Source organism: Dioscorea cayenensis, chromosome 15, assembly GCF_009730915.1.
Source record: "Dioscorea cayenensis subsp. rotundata cultivar TDr96_F1 chromosome 15, TDr96_F1_v2_PseudoChromosome.rev07_lg8_w22 25.fasta, whole genome shotgun sequence".
NCBI lineage: Eukaryota > Viridiplantae > Streptophyta > Magnoliopsida > Dioscoreales > Dioscoreaceae > Dioscorea > Dioscorea cayenensis.
The window spans coordinates 2786295-2803477 of NC_052485.1; the positions used below are offsets into that span (position 1 = coordinate 2786295).

A 17183-nucleotide genomic window follows, 5' to 3' on the forward strand; every position below is an offset into this window, starting at 1 on the left:
TCAAACCTTAACCAAAATTTTTGTATGGTATATACTCCTAGTATTTGCTATGTTATTCCAAATTAACTTCATATTTCTTATATGTTTACTAATTATTCTAATGTAGATATATTTAAACGTGTTATTGAAGAAATAAAAGATTTTAATAAATATTTTGGTGATCTACATGTTGCTATTTTGTTTGGATTATTTTTTGATGTTAGATATAAAAAACATTATTTTTATTCTTATTTAGATTTAATGTTTGATAGTGATTCTCGAAAAATTAATGATACTTTATTTTCTTTTGATTGTAAATTATATGAAACATTTAAATTTTATAAACAATTAATTGAATCTCAAAATGTTCATGTTTCTTCTTCTCAATCTTCCTCATCTACATCTTCAACTTTTTCATCAGGTTGCCAAGAAAAACTGATTGTTTAACAAATATATTATCTAATGATTTAAAAGCTTATATTGAATTGCCAACAATAGAAGGATCAAAACTTTTTGATATTTTGAAATGATGGAAATTATATCAAAATACTTATTTTGCACTACATCTTATTGTTAGAGATATACTAACCATTCCAATTTCAATTGTAGCATTAGAATCGACTTTTAGTGCAAGTGGTAGAGTTTTATCAAAGACAAGGAGCAAGTTAATACCTTCAATAGTTGAAGCACTTATATACCTTAAAGATTGAAAATTGTCAAGTAAAAGAATGCATGAAGCTGAAAAAAATTGAAGCATTGAAGGAAGAAATGGAAAAATTAAATTTATGTAGAATGGAATTTAAGGATTGTAGTTTCTCCTAAAGATTAAGTTTTATTCTTAAAATTTTTATTTATTGTATCATTATAACTTGAGAAAAATGCATATGATAGCTAGACAAATGAATAGGTGCCAACTTAATTGGGATGTACTCATATTGTAGTGATACAATATTTTTCTTAAGTAGAAATATAATATTAATAATTAATTAATAAATTATGAGTTTTTATTGTTCATTTACTTTGTTATTTTTAAATCAGAACAAATTTTAATTAAGTAAAAGTCAAAGAAAGAAATAGCAACGGACCGATCCAAGCCCAATTCAATGGGCTGATCCTAGCCCTGATTAAAAAATTAATCCAAAGAGCCAAGCTCAGGAACTAGGAGATAGGTTTCATATTTTAAAGTTTAGGTTTGCATGGCTCAAACTATTTTTGGGGCCCACCGGATATGGGCTTGGGCTGAACTTGAGACTCAAATTTTTTAGGTTGGTTCGGGCTAATGATGAGAGTGATCCATTAGTTTAGTTATGGGCCTTGGAGGTTATGTGCTAATCAAATTCTTTGGTCAACATCTCATAGAAATCATGTGGGTCTAATAAATATTTTATTCCAATTATATACCAAACATGTGCTTCTTTATAAAGTGATATTTAATAATCTCCATACTCTATAGAGGAATATATAATTGCTAACAATCAACATACTACTATAGAATGTTTGGAAGGGATGCTTTGTAGTGGATTTATGTCGAGATATGTGTGATCTAGGGATTTTAAAACTCAAAATCCAAGCATGGAGTGGGAGTGGAATATGTAACTGTTTTTGTGGCTGGTTTAAATTTTGGATTTTTTTATTATTATGAAAGATATATGAGCAAAAATGTGTGCAATTACATGATTTGTATATCCATGTCGATTATTTTCTCTTGAGAAATCACATAAATGTTGCTTCATTAGCAATCATACTAGCCTTCATTTTAAATATTTCAGACTATAGTGTGTAATCTTCAACTATTTTAGTGTACAATAATCATCTCGTGCTGAGTTCTTCTATGATGTCCTCGCTGGTAAGGTATACTTTAATGGTTGTCTGGCATATGATACAAGATGTGTTAATTAATACTATGCACTTGTGATTGTTCCTTCAATTACATACCATGCTTTTTGGTTAATAGTTAACTACATCAAGGCCTTATCATTATTGCTTGTTTCAATGTTTATTCTCCACTTTGCGAGCCATAAATATAGAGAGTTGTTTTTCCAATGTTAATTAAAGGCTTGTAAGCCTCATTGAAGTGGTTTTAGGAGAACATTGCTTGTATAGTTGTGTAGTCCTTGGTATTAGGCATCTTTTTGTATGTTAAATGCGTAATAACCATGTTAGTCTCTCCTCCATCCAACTTCTTTTGTAACAATTTAAAAATTATCAGTATAGTTATGGGGGTAAATATCTTAAGTGGATATCATACTATAGTTATTTTTTATTTTGAGCATCGAACTTCAATTTGTATCATTTTGGTCACTCAACTTTAATTTATTTAGGATTCTGGGGAGAATTTGTTGACATACACACCAGATTTGCTATGTTAATGTCAGTTCATTCTTTCATCGACATACGTGGAAATGACACATCATTAAAGAGGGCCACGTGACTACTCTTATTTACGCAACACATGCCATATTGGGATGTTGAACTGATCAATAAGAATGACCACATGGCTCTCTTTGATGATATGGTATATTCACATATGTAGATGACGCACGAACTAGTGTTGAAATGACAAATCTAGCATATATGTCATCAAAATTTTCCCGGGGTCCCATCGGTACCCTCCCGGTGAACACAAATTAAAGTTCAATATTCAAATGAAAAATGACTATAGTATGGTACCCACCTAAAAAATTTGTCCAATTATTTTTTATAGTATGTAATATTTGATAGAACCTCAAACATCTTTAGGACTTGACTAGTTAAGAATGTTTTTTGAAGCTTTCCAAATATACAATTTGGGGGGGTGGGGTGGGCAAGGGGGTGCTTGAGCACCCCCTTGGCTCAGGGAGGCCTTTTTAATCTTTATAGGGCTAGTAAGATGCAACTGTGTAAGCACCCCTTGGCCAAGGGCAAGCCCCTTGAAATGAAAAAGATAGCACCCTTACTATCTGCTAGCTAGTTGTTGGTTTTTACTTTTTTTTTTTTAATTTTAAATCAAATTAATTGCTATATACTTATCACAGTTAAACCCAATGTTCCAAAATAATTGAATAAATCATTCTTGTACAAATCTGAAAGTGAATCCAAGTATGAAGTATCAAACGGTCACAATTTAGACTTACCATTGACTTAGGAATTAGGATGAAAAACTAATTAATCTTTTAGGGCAATTGGTCAAAACCGCCGGCAGCAAAATTTTCTCTTTTCTTACTCAGTTTCTAGACTCTCTACTCTGACCAATCTAAGAAAGGTGAGACCATGGGATTCAAGATTTCAAAAACAACTTTAGTCTCCGATTGCCGACCATTCATACCAGCTTTGATGCATCTTCATCGCCATTAGGGATTCAACAATTCGCCACTAATCTATTGAAGTCTTGAAGCAAGGTTTCTGTGATTCACAAATCACAATCTCTCTTTTGAAGTATTAAATTAAATATATATTTTGAATCTTGATGTATTGAAATTATCAAAAGATGGTTTCTGTGACTTTTGTGAATCATGTGTTTGTAAATTAGTGAATGAATTTGTTTGTATATTCATGATTCATCTGTGAATGAATTTGTTTCATTGTTTGTATAATTTTATATGAGACATTGAGACAAGGTATTTATTGTTTGTTTTACAAAAGATCAGATGATTCAGATCATTAGATATATTTAATGTAATTTTTAACAGGTTAAGCACACACGTCTAACGTCTCTATTTATCTCCTTATAAGTCAATGGCAATCAATGAATGTTTTAATTGGAATTTGAAACATTTTATTTTCACAATATCAGTTAATTCTGACTGAGTGATTTTGCCCATATGATATTAATGAAGTTCAAAAGGTATTTATTCAATTATTCCAATTAGACTAATTCACATTCATTTCATATGACGTTGAATGCCAATTTTTCTTTGCATGATTTATTGTTGTCCATCATGTGTATGAACAAATATAAAGTAGCAGAACATGTATGATAAAAAAAAGCTTCATTTCTCACAATGAGATCTTGATTTAATAATTTAGATAGTCAACAATCTATTTACCCATATATATTTTTTTAATTCATGTTACATGTCTTTTAGCTTTTTCAATTAATCTCTCTAGTTAGATGGCTTTGTTTATTGACTATGTGGGAATTGCTAACTTGCATATCATGTCTTGATCCAAGAGACGCATTTTCCAGATTCCATCACAACAGGCTACTTCACCTTGCTAAAATTTATTGTGATGATTTTTCTATACAAGATCTTCAAATCCTGAAGGAGCAACTTCAGCACCTATGTTCATGATGTTAGAAGAAATTTTGATTTTGTTGAATGTCATGATCTTTCAAGTCTTGTAGTGAAACTAATTAAAATTCAAAAGAATTTGGTTTCTCCACTCGTTTATTACCTTACTGAGTTGGTTTTAATCTTATTTGTGGCAACAACATCAGTTGAAAAAGCCTTCTCAGCGATGAACATCATCAAAAAACGAGTTACGCAATAAGATGGGAGATGAATGGTTGAATAATATGATGGTATGATGTATTGAATGTTAAGTGTTTGAAACAATTGATGATGTTGATATTTTGGTGTGATTTCAAACTATGTATAGCTGAAAGATTCAACTCCCACCTCATCGCGGTAGTCATTAGCGATATGTATATTTTATATTTTTGGAAATGTTATTTATTATAATCTCAAGTTCCAAAATTTGAATTAATATAATTTTTTTAATATTTCTATTTTTTTAGGTTAAAGTCAATACCTCCTTGATTTTGCTTCTAGTTCCGCCACAGCAAATATGAATACTCCAAGGAAGCTTGGCTTGGTGTAAGATTTGGAGTTATTTGAGTATTACTCATGTAAGTAAATCCACATATAAATTAATACATTAATAAATTATAAAATTATAGACTTATTTATTTATTTATTTATTCAATTACTATTAGTTAGTCGCCTAATTATTTATTTATTCATTAATTAATTAAATTATTATCTTTGTATTTATTTATTATTTATTTTAAAAATAATTTGAGTAGTTGTTTTGGGAGGTGGGATCAAGAAATTTCTATATTTTTGCTTGAATAAAAATTTGAAAAAAAAATTATTATAAATTTGGTTGTGTTTTCAGTTTTGAAAAGGAATTATATATCATTATTTATGTGACTATTGGTATTTAGTTTTTGAAATATATTCATATTTCTAAACGTCAGTATCAAAGATAATTTATTTTTTATTTTCTTAACTCCAAATTTACTATTCAGGAACCTGGTCGATAGGGGGTCAACATTGAGTGAGGTTGTTGGTGAAACAATAATAGCTTCTGATATTCTGTCTCGCACTACTTAAGTAAAAAAAAGAAAAAAAAAAATTCTAATACTCTTACTCAAGCCACAAAGAATTAAAAAAAAAAACTCTAATATTCTTACTCAAGTATAGTTGAGGTAAAATAAATACTTATAGTAAATTTGGGAGACATATATTTAAAAAAAGTTATATTATAAAACTTGTATTTCTTTTACATTATTCTAGTTACAAGACCTATGTTTATATTAATATTTTCGAGCTATGTCTAAAACTTTGACGTGCAATTAATTTTTTTACTATATATATATATATAAACACACACACACACACACATATATATATATATCAAATTTCTAAGAATCTATTCTATTTATTTAAATTCAGACTTATAAAAATCTATAATATCCCAAATATTTTACTGGATTGCTTGCTTTCAAGCTTATAAAATTGTTGTTAACCCTTTTTCATATTATGAGTAATTTGGTCTAACTTACAGCAGGCATGGACTCTCCCTAGACTAAGTCTTTTGTTATTCAACTTTGTTGTAGATTTTGAACACTTATAGTCATAACGTTTTGAATTTATTGATTTTTGAATGTTATGATTTTGTTAATTGCATTTCTAGTATGTTCTGCTTTGAGACAAATTATGAAACTTTACATGTTTATTTGACTCCTGTAAGAGAAGAGAGTAGTAAAGGATTCTGAAGTTCAAAAGAATTCTTATTATTTGCATGATGACTTGCATATATGGCTTTCATCCTAGAATGGTCCGCACAAAACAAGGGATGCTTACATGCATTACAAGGCAACAGTCCAACAACTTTAGACCAAGTTTCTAATTACATTAGACTAAGTTTCATAAGGCCATCTCCAACCCAAAACTCTATATTTGGCGTTTTATTATATAAAAATACAGCTTCTACAGTGAAAGTTTCTGCAACCACCATCTCTATTTTTAACTCTAAAATAGAATATTCTAAAAATATTCTTCTCACTTCACAATTTATGTATTCATACTATTAAAAAATTTAATCATCTTTAATTTTTTTCACTTTTAACTATTGAATTTAAATATTATATTATGACTATTTCTATGCTTTTATTTTATTGTTCATGTAATTTTCGTTAATTTTAATGAAGTTATATTTCTTGTATTATTTTCATTAATTTTTTATTTTTTATTATTTGAAAAATACAAACTTAAATTATAAGTTATTAATTTGATTAAAATATAAAATTATAAATATAAATTTTATAAAAAAATAGAAAAACAAAAAAAGAAAAAAAAAGAGGAAAAAAAGCTGAAAATTAAAACTGAAAAGAAGAAAAGAATAAAAAAAGAGAAATAATAAACTGAAAATTAAAACTGAAAAACAAATATAAAAATTAAAAAACATATAGATTGCTACAGTGACGCGCAACATGTTGCGCCTCACTGTAGCAGTTTCCATATTTGGCGCAAGATTTGGCGCCAGATTGGAGCTAATGCTGCGCCAAATTTGGTTTAAAACTCTATATATCAAGCATGGGTTGGAGATGGACTAAGACCAACTTATTGACACAGACTCTGATATGAAAAAAACACATGCTTATTCACACAAACTTCCATATGAAAAACACATGACTTATGCATAAATGCAACATTATCAGCTTTATCTAAACCTCAACACTCCCCCTTAACTAAAGCTGCATACCCCAGCATTGTTTTGAAATAAGAATGCTTTCGAACTGAGAATGCCTTCATGAAGATATCGGCAATTTGATCTTCAGTGCTGTAAAAGTTCAAAACTATTAAACCTTTTGCTATTAGATCTCTAATGAAGTGGAATCTGATTTCTATATGCTTTGTTCTCCCATGTAGGACAAAGTTTTTTGCAATTGCAATGGTTGATCGATTGTCACAATATACCTCTGTAGGATCAGTCTATGTTTTCCCCAAATCAGAGAGCAATCTTCTAAGCCTAACAGCTTGACAAGCAGCACTTATTGCTGCAACATACTCCACTTTAGTCGTCGAGAGAGCCGTGATCTCCTGCTTCATGGAACACCATGTAAGAACTGCTCAACCAAAGCTGAAAACATTGCTAGTAGTACTTCTCTTGTCGTCCAATGATCTAGGGGTGAGCAAAACCGGGTACCCGACCCAGTTTTTAAAACCGGATAGGGTACCCGGTTTTTCGGATCAGCAAAAGCTTGACCCGCCCGTATCCGACCCGGTTTAAATCGGGTACTAAAAATCGGGTACCCGGTTTAAAACGGATCGGATATCCGGACCCAAATTTAAGTTTCATCTCGTTCATGGATTTTTTTTATATAACAACATCAACATTCATAAAAAAAGAAAAGAAGAGAAACTTGTAACTTATAAAGAGGATTAAAACCTTATATTATTCTCCCCACAAAAAAAGTCAAAAAAATATAATAAAGAGTTTCACCAATCTTAGACATAAAGATTTGGAATTTTTCCTTTTTACTTTTTAATCCTAGAAGAGTTTAAATTTATTAATATGTATATATATAATATAACTATATATAAGTAACTCTTTAAGTATTTAAACGAGGGATTTTTTTATTTTTTTCTACTTACACCCTTATAAAAATTTTTAAATTTATTAGTATATATAATAAATTTAAATTTTATATGGTCTAAAAAGTAAAAAAGAAAAAAAATTATCTTCAAGGGTTTAAATGAGGGATTTGGATTTTTTTTTCTTTTTTACTTTTTTTAAAACCATATAAAAATTTAAATTTATTATATATCTAATTATTTATCTATATATAATTATATATATAAACGAATATATTAAAAACCGGCTCGGATTCGGATACCCGGTTTTTAATTTCTCCCGACCCTATCCGATCCGGTTTTCACCTTAAAAATTCGGACCGGGTACCCGACCCTCTTTTTCGGATCGGGTACCCAAAAAATTCGGGTAAAAAAACCGGATATCGGATCGGATCATCGGATCCGGATTTTTTTGCTCACCCCTACAATGATCCAACCCAATCACTATTCGTGAAGCCAAGTAATTTGAAGCTTGAAACATGTTTATAGAACAAACCAAACTTTGTAGATCCTGCTATATACCTTAAGACCCTCTTTGCAGCACCAAGATGGTGTTTAAATGGAGAATTCATAAACCTTGAAAGAACTCCAACAGAGAACATAATATCCGGTCGAGTATGTGCAAGATAAATCAAGCCTCATACCATGCTCCTATACTTCTTTGCATCAACATGACCAAAACCATCATTTGCTTCTAACTTTTTACTTGTATTCATGAGTGTCATGGCCTTTTTATAACCTTGTATATAGAACCTCTTAAGCAAGTCTTCGGCATACTTACGTTGAGATACAAACACATCATTTATTGCCTATTTGATTTCCAAAACCGAGGAAATAATGTAGCAACCCGAGATCCATCATTTCAAAAGCCTTCATCATCTCACACTTAAACTCATCAACAAGATTTTGTGATGATCCAGTGTATACAATGTCATCCATGTACAAGCATGCTACCATTAAATCATCACCATGTTTCCTCTTGAATAGTGTCGATTCATTATCACATTTCTCAAATCCAATTTGGATGAAGTGTTCATCAATTTTTCTAAACCAAGCTCTTAGGGCTTGTTTTAGCCCATACAAGGCTTTCTTCAGTCGATAGACCTTGTCTTCATCTCCATGGACAATATTTTTTCAGGCTGGCTTACATAAACTTCTTCCGATAACTCCCCATTCAAGAAGGCAGCCTTCACTTTGAGTTGATACAGTGACCATCCTAGTTGAGTAGCTACAACTATGAAGGTTGTTACTGTCTCAAACTGAGCTACAGGTGAGAACGTCTCTTTGAAATCAATTCCTTGGAGCTGTGAGTACCCCTTAGTGAGTAAGCCGACTTTGTGTTTTTGAAAACTCCCATCATAATTATAGTTTGTCTTGAATACCCACTTTAACCCAATTGATTTCTTCCTTTTTGGTAAATCTACAAGATCCCACATTTGGTTCTTTTGGATAGTCAAGAACTCCTCCTTCATTGCATCTTGCCTCAATGTCTTCTCTGCTGCTTCTTCATACATCACTAGATCTGAAACATTCAGCACAAAGGTGCAGGATTCGTATATTTCTCTTAAGGACCAGACTTTTCTTAATGGTGCATCTTCAAATGCTTCAATACTTGTTGAATTTGGTGAATTTTCTGAACTTTCACCTTCTGATGATGAGTTTGCACCATTATATGAAGAATCTGTTGAACTTGGGCCATTTGATGATGAAGTTAGAGCAGGATGATTTTTATTAGCACTTGGAATGACATCTAGGGGTATTTTCTATGATGCTTCTTCACTAATGTTGCAATCCCATTTGGCTTCCTCATTGAATATCACACTTCTACTGACAAGTATTTTACCAGTGAGAGGATGATACACCCTGTACGCCTTGGACTCAGTGCAATAACCCATGAAGATGCATTTGACTAATGTTTCATCCAGCTTTTGACGTAACTACGGGCGAACAAATGCATATGCAATTGAAGTAAAAAATTTTAAATGAGTTACAAAAGGCTTTATACCTTTTCAGGCCTTGAAAGAGGTTTGATTTACTACTGTTTTTGTTGGAGAGATGTTAAGAAGATATACAGTAGTAGCGGCCGCTTTGACCCAGAAATGATTTGGAAGATCCTTCCCCTTCAACAAGCTTCATGCCATCTCTACAACTATAGGTTTCTTTCTCTCTGCGCCCCATTTTGCTCAGGTGAGTAGGGTGCAATAAGCTCTTGATGAATCCCTTGTTTTTCATAGAAGCTTTGAAAGTCTTTTGAGATGAATTTGTCAGCTCTATCGGTGTGCAAGACTTTAATGTAGTTCCTTTCTATTGCTCCACGAGTGCCTTGAATTTTTTAAAATGATCTAAGGTTTCTAATTTGGCCATGAGAAAGTACACCCAGCTCATCCAAGTGTGATCATCGGTAAGTAAAAAGAAATAGATGCTTCCACAAAGAAAGGGAGTTTACATGGGTCCACACAAGTCAGTATGCATGAGCTCGAGTGGAGAGGCAGCTCTCCAAGCTTCCCCAGAAGAAAATGATCGCCTTGTTTGCTTTCAATAAACACACCCTTTGCAGAGATCAAGCTTATTGATGTTGGGAAACCCTTTAACCATATTTCGATGGTGCAACAACATCAATCCTCTTATATTTAAGTGGTTAAATGCCAATGAACAGAATCTATTAGCTGCTCGATTCCACCTATGACCAAACTGTGAGCTTCCATGTTCAAGACTTCCAAGGGAAACATTCTATTTTTGTTCATTTGCACACTTGACAACTGCAACCCTGTGTTCTTGTCTTGAATAATGCAAGCTTCATTATCAAATAGAATGGAGTATCCATTTGATAGTAATTGGCCTACACTTAATAAGTTGTGCACAATGCTCTGCACGTACTGCACATCATGTAGGAGCTTGAGAGTGTTTAGAGTTGTCTTGATAGCCACAACCTCTCTTCCTTCGACTTGCACTTTTTTATTGTCACCAAGCCTCACCGTTTGCTTTTGTGTTTCATCCTTCCCTTAAAATGCTTTCTCCTTGGATTTCTAGACATACCTATTGATCCTAGCTTTGTGACCTTGCAAAGACCCACTCAGTTCATCAAGGGTGAGATGCAACAGGTCCTTGGACTCTTGTATCGTAGCTACTACGTGATTGAATTTAGATGTGAGACTCCTCAACACTTTGGCTACAACTACATGATTTTCCATCTGTTCACCGCACACACGCATCTAGTTAACGATGACTTGTTGGGTTTAATTCAGACGAGACAACATGTGTTTGAAGGACCAAGGCATTGTAGTATGTGAAGACCTTCAACTAGCAGCTAGTAAGTAGAGTTTGTCTCATAGCCCTCGTGAACGGTAAAGTGCGGTACTACTTGTTGCATCTTTAAATCGTACATCCAAAGATGGTGTATCTTTTTATTAATCAGATCTTTGTGTGGATCTTCTAGTCTAGTCCTTTTCTAGTCTTTTGGAGTTTTTCATTTCTAATTCCTAGTCTCTAGTCTTTTTGTTTTTCCTTTTGACTTGTATTACTTAAGAAAAATCTCTACTATCAAAGAAAGGGGATTGCTCGGAGTTCCGGTTCTCCGTCACTTGGTTTCCTCTCTCGCAGTATTCGGGGAAGTGTTGAAGCCTCTCTTCCAACGTCTAGAACTCCGGGCTGGCAGTGCAAAGGTTGACATTTGGTATCAGAGCTCCGGGTGCATGCCAAAGTATCTCCGACTTGAAGATATGGCGATCAGCTCGCAGCAAGCGACTCGGGAGGGAGTGGTGCCGTTGTCTTACCCTGTTCTCACACCCACGAACTACTCCGTATGGGCGATCAAGATGGACGCTAATATGGATGCCCAGGGTGTGTGGGAAGCTGTTGAACCGGCTGCCGAAGTGGCAGTTGACGTGAGGAAAGACAAAATTGCACGTGCTCAGATCTTCCGAGCGAGTACTGGAGGATGTACTCGCTGCAGTTGCCAAGAAGAAGACGGCAAGAGAAGTTTGGGAAAGTCTCAAGACTCGGTACCTTGGTGTTGAAAGAGTGAAGAAGGCAAGATTACAAACTCTCAAAACCGAATTCGAGGCCCTGAGAATGAAGGAAATAGACTCTGTTGATGAATTTGCTGGGAAAATCAGTGGACTAGCAAGCAAGTTCAGTGAACTTGGATCCGCTGTAGATGATGTAACCCTTGTAAAAAAACTCTTTGACTCAGTTCCTAACAGGTACCTACAGGTTGTGGCTTCACTGGAGCAACTACTTGATCTGGATGAAATGCCGTTTGAAGAAGCTATCGATAGGCTGAAAGCTTATGAGGAACGGATTCGAAAAAATGACAAACAGGAGGAGCATCTTTTGCTCACTCATGAAGAATGGGTTGCACAAGCAAGAAGGGGAAGCGGCGAGACTTCGAAGCGAAGTACTTGGAACCCGGAGGCACAAGGCTCGGGGAGAGGGCGTGGGAAAGGTCGTGGACGAGGGAGATGCATCCGTGACAACACTAGCACATCCCACCATGATGGAGTGCAAGGTGCCGTCCGGGTAGGGAGAGACAAGAGTCATATAAAATGCTTCAACTGTGACAAAACTGGGCACTATGCATCAGAATGTTGGAGTAAAAGGCACGATGAGGAACTGAACTTGACTGACACTCATGATGAAGAACCCATTCTTATGTTGTCTGTGTCTTAGTTGGAAGCATCCAGCGAGCAGAAAGTGCCCGAACAAGTGTTTTTGAATGAAGAAAATGTGATGCCCGAGCTCCATGGTGTTGACGGGATTGAACCTCAAGCTGATGTTTGGTACCTTGACAACGGGGCTAGCAACCATATGACGGGCAATCGCAACAAGTTTCATGAACTAGACGAGAGTATCACCGGTGTTGTCAAGTTAGGAGATGATTCAAAGGTGAGGATAATGGGAAAAGGATCAGTCTTAATCCAAGGCAAGGATGGGGATCAAAGGCTAATCCAAGATGTTTACTACATACCAAAACTATGCAGTAACATCATAAGCCTAGGTCAACTAACAGAAGATGGTAATGAGGTGGAAATGGTCGGTGAATACTTGAAGGTTTATGATGGGAGGGGAGTACTCCTAATACTCGTGAAACGAACACCAAACAGACTATACAAGGCGCTGCTCAAGGATTGTAAACCGACTTGTCTCCTAGCAAAGTTTGATGACCCAGCATGGCTATGGCATGCAAGGTTAGGACATGTAAATTTTCATACATTGAAGTTGATGGCAGAGAAGGACATGGTAGCTGGCCTTCCTCTAATTGTCAATCCTAACAAGGTTTGTGAGGGCTGTGTGTTTGCTAAGCAGACAAGGAACCCGTTCCCAACTCATGCAAATTTCAGGGCGGGAAAACCGTTGGAGTTGTTGCATGTCGACCTTTGTGGACCTATTTCACCATGCACTTTGGCAGGTAATAAATTCTTGTTTCTCATTGTAGATGATTTTAGTCGATACATGTGGGCACATCTCCTCAAAACAAAGGATCAAGCATGCACAGAGTTCAGGAAGTTCAAAAATCTAGTAGAGAACGCCACGGGACACAGGATAAAGACACTTAGGTCGGATCGTGGAGGAGAATTTCTCTCGCATGAATTCACCGGTTCTTGTGAGGAATGGGGCATAAAGAGACAATTTACCGCACCCTACACCCCACAGCAAAACGGTGTAGTTGAGCGAAGGAACCGAACTGTGATGGCCATGGCTAGATCTCTACTGAAGAGCATGCTTGTTCCTGGCGAACTGTGGGGAGAGGCTGTGAGACACGCAGTTTACCTACTTAATCGCTTGCCAACTAGGGCGCTCAAAAAGTGTACCCCATTTGAAGCATTGACCGGAAGAAAACCCCACTTGACCCATCTCAAGGTGTTTGGGTGTGTTGCATATGCTAAAGTGATGGGAGTGGGTGTAAAAAAACTTGACGATCGAAGTCGGGCCATGGTGTACCTTGGAGTGGAAGAGGGGAGCAAAGCTCATCGCCTCTATGACCCTCACCATGGCAAGCTGCACGTCAGCAGAGACGTACTATTTCAAGAGGATGAGAGATGGCAGTGGAACAAAATTAAGATTGGCGAAGCCTCTGACCAACCAGACATTATCATGACAATGGGAATAGGTGGGACCCCGAACTCAAGCAACACTAGAGTCACTGGAGCTGGAAACTTCGAAGTCACAGCAGAGGCAAGGAGTGCAAGTGGAGATGAAACACAGCGGCCACTTGAAAACGTCAATGAAGACCCACCAACACCCATGCCACTGACTGCACCTTGCTCCAGTGAACACTCGGAGGGGTACACACCACAAGATGATGAAGAATCGAGGCATTTTCGCTCATTGTCTGATATATATGCTGAAACTGATGAAATTGGAACTTTTGGGGATCTGTTACTGCTGGAGAGTGAAGAGCCAACATCATTTCGTGAAGCATCAAACGAATTTGTCTGGAGACAAGCCATGGAGAAGGAGTTGGAGGCCATCGAAAAGAACAACACCTGGACTCTTACTGAACTTCCACCGGGGCAAAAACCAATCGGACTGAAGTGGATCTACAAGGTGAAACATGGCTCCAATGGGAGGGTGGTCAAGCACAAGGCGAGGCTAGTAGCGAAGGGATATGTACAACGGCAAGGAGTCGACTTTGATGAGGTCTTTGCACCAGTAGCTAGATTGGACACTGTTCGTGCAATTCTCGCCGTAGCGGCTAACCGGGGGTGGAAGGTGCATCATATGGACGTCAAGTCGGCCTTTCTGAATGGTGAGTTGGCTGAAGATGTGTATGTTGCCCAGCCGGAAGGGTTTGTAATTCAACACAAAGAAGGCATGGTATATAAGTTGTCAAGAGCCTTGTATGGCCTCCGACAAGCTCCGAGGGCATGGTACTCGTGCTTGGATGCAAGGCTGGTTCATTTGGGGTTCAAGAAATACCCACAGGAGCAAGCATTGTATACAAGAGGTGAAGATGAAGTGGTTGTTGTTGTTGCTGTTTATGTTGACGACCTTATTATTACAGGGAGAGACCTTGAGGAGATCATGTTATTCAAACAACAAATGATGAATGAGTTTGAAATGAGTGATCTCGGACCACTCACATACTACTTAGGCATAGAAGTTAATCAAGGGAAGCAGCAGATCACGCTCAGCCAATCATCATATGCAAACAAACTCTTGGTCCAGTTTGGTATGTCTGAATGTAATTCAACTAAACTTCCTATGGAGCCCAAGACATTGCTGCATAAGGATATGGAAGGTGAGCCAGTGGATGCCACTAAATATCGACGAATCATTGGGTGTCTCAGGTACCTCCTTCACACTAGGCCGGATCTATCTTATGCTATAGGGTTGGTCAGCAGATTCATGGAAAGACCCACCACACTGCATCACAAAGCTGTGAAGCAAATACTAAGGTATTTAAGAGGAACTGTTTCTTTTGGGATTGTATATAAAAAGGGTGAGCATGAGGAGAAGATTGTAGGATACTCTGACAGTGACCTTGCGGGAGACTCAGATGACAGGAAAAGCATAGGAGGAATGGTGTTTTACATCAATAATAACATGGTATCATGGAGCTCACAGAAACAGCGGACAGTTGCACTCTCGACGTGTGAAGCTGAGTTCATGGCAGCATCTGCTGCTGCATGTCAAGCCATTTGGCTATTAAATCTGATCAAAGAAATGACCAGGAGGATAGCAAGTCCAGCCATGTTACTTGTCGACAATAAGTCGGCCTTAGCTCTGATGAAAAACCCTGTACACCATGGTCGTAGCAAACATATAGACATTCGATACCATTTCATCCGTGAATGTGTAGAAAGAGGGGAGATTAAAGTTGATTGTGAGTTCTGATGAGCAGAAGGCTGACATATTGACCAAGGCTCTACCAAGCATAAGATTTGGTGTTATGAGACAGTTACTTGGAGTAAGTGCTCTTGAACCTCGTCAGGATTAAGGAAGAGCATGTTGGGTTTAATCCGGACGAGACAACATGTGTTTGAAGGACCAAGGCATTGTAGTATGTGAAGACCTTCAACTAGCAACTAGTAAGTAGAGTTTGTCTCATAACCTCGTGAACGGTGTGCGGTACTACTTGTTGCATCTTTAAATCGTACATCCAGCATGGTGTATCTTTTATTAATCAGATCTTTGTGTGGATCTTCTAGTCTAGTCCTTTCTAGTCTTTGGAGTTTTTTCATTTCTAATTCCTAGTCTCTAGTTTTTTTGTTTTCCTTTTGACTTGTATTACTTAAGAAAAATCTCTAGTATCAAAGAAAGGGGGATTGCTGGAGTTCTGGTTTTCTGTCACTTGGTTTCCTCTCTGCAGGTATTCAAGGAAGTGTTGAAGCCTCTCTTCCGACGTCCAGAACTCCAGGCTGGCAGTGCAAGGGCTGACATGACTAACACCCTTGATAGAAAATTATGCATGCACTACTTCGTTTGCTTTCATTTGTAAGGTCTCAAACTCCTTCCTCAATGTTTGGAGTTTCACAACCTTGGAATTATGTCTGGAGTATTATCCACGCCTCTTTGGACATGGTAGCAGCACCAATCCGGGAGAAAATTGTCTTGTGCACGGCCTGCTGGATGAAGAAAAGTACCTTCGAATCACGCTTCCGGTTCTCCTTCAACCTACCTTCATCTTTATCTGGATCGGCATACCCTTGTTCAACTAGATCCCATAGTTCTCAGGATTTAAACAAGGTCATCATTTTTATGTTCTAATACTCATAGCATTCCACTTTAAAAATTGGCAGAGATGGCTGCGAACTACTCATGTTGTTGCCATTTATCGACATGGTTTCTCACAACCCAGCTCGGATACCACAATGTTAGAGACAAGAATAGCAAAGGATTCTAAAGTTTAAAAAAATTCTTATTATAACTTGTATAATGACTATGCCTGCAAATATGGCTTTCATCCTGGAAAAGTCCACACAAAACAAGGGATGCTTACACACATTAATTATTACAAGGCAACAGTCTAACAACTTTAAACCAAGTTTCTAATAACATTAGACTAAGTCTCATAAGACCAACTTATTGACACAGACTCCGATATGAAAAAAAATACATGCTTATTCAAATAAACTCTTGTATGAAAACACATGATTTATGCATAAATGCAACATTATCAGCTTGATTTAAACCTCAATAGCTCCTAGCCTATGGGTGCCCAAGTGTTGAGATGTGATTGAAGGGTGGATTGTGGCAATTGAATGTAGCTTAGAGTGAATTGCTGGAGAGATATTAGCGTAGTTTGAGAGGTAATGAAGAAACATGACGGACAAACAGTAATCCTATTTTTCCTCTCTGTCAGCCATATTTTTTTTCAATCAACCCTCAACTTATTTTTGATTGAAAGGGATATTCAAAAGA

General features: G+C 36.3%; 1 protein-coding gene across 1 annotated transcript in view; it reads right to left on the reverse strand.

Annotated features, from left to right (window-relative positions):
• Positions 1 to 17183, reverse strand: part of LOC120277055 — a 62543-nt gene that overhangs the window by 12677 nt on the left and 32683 nt on the right. The window lies entirely within an intron of this gene.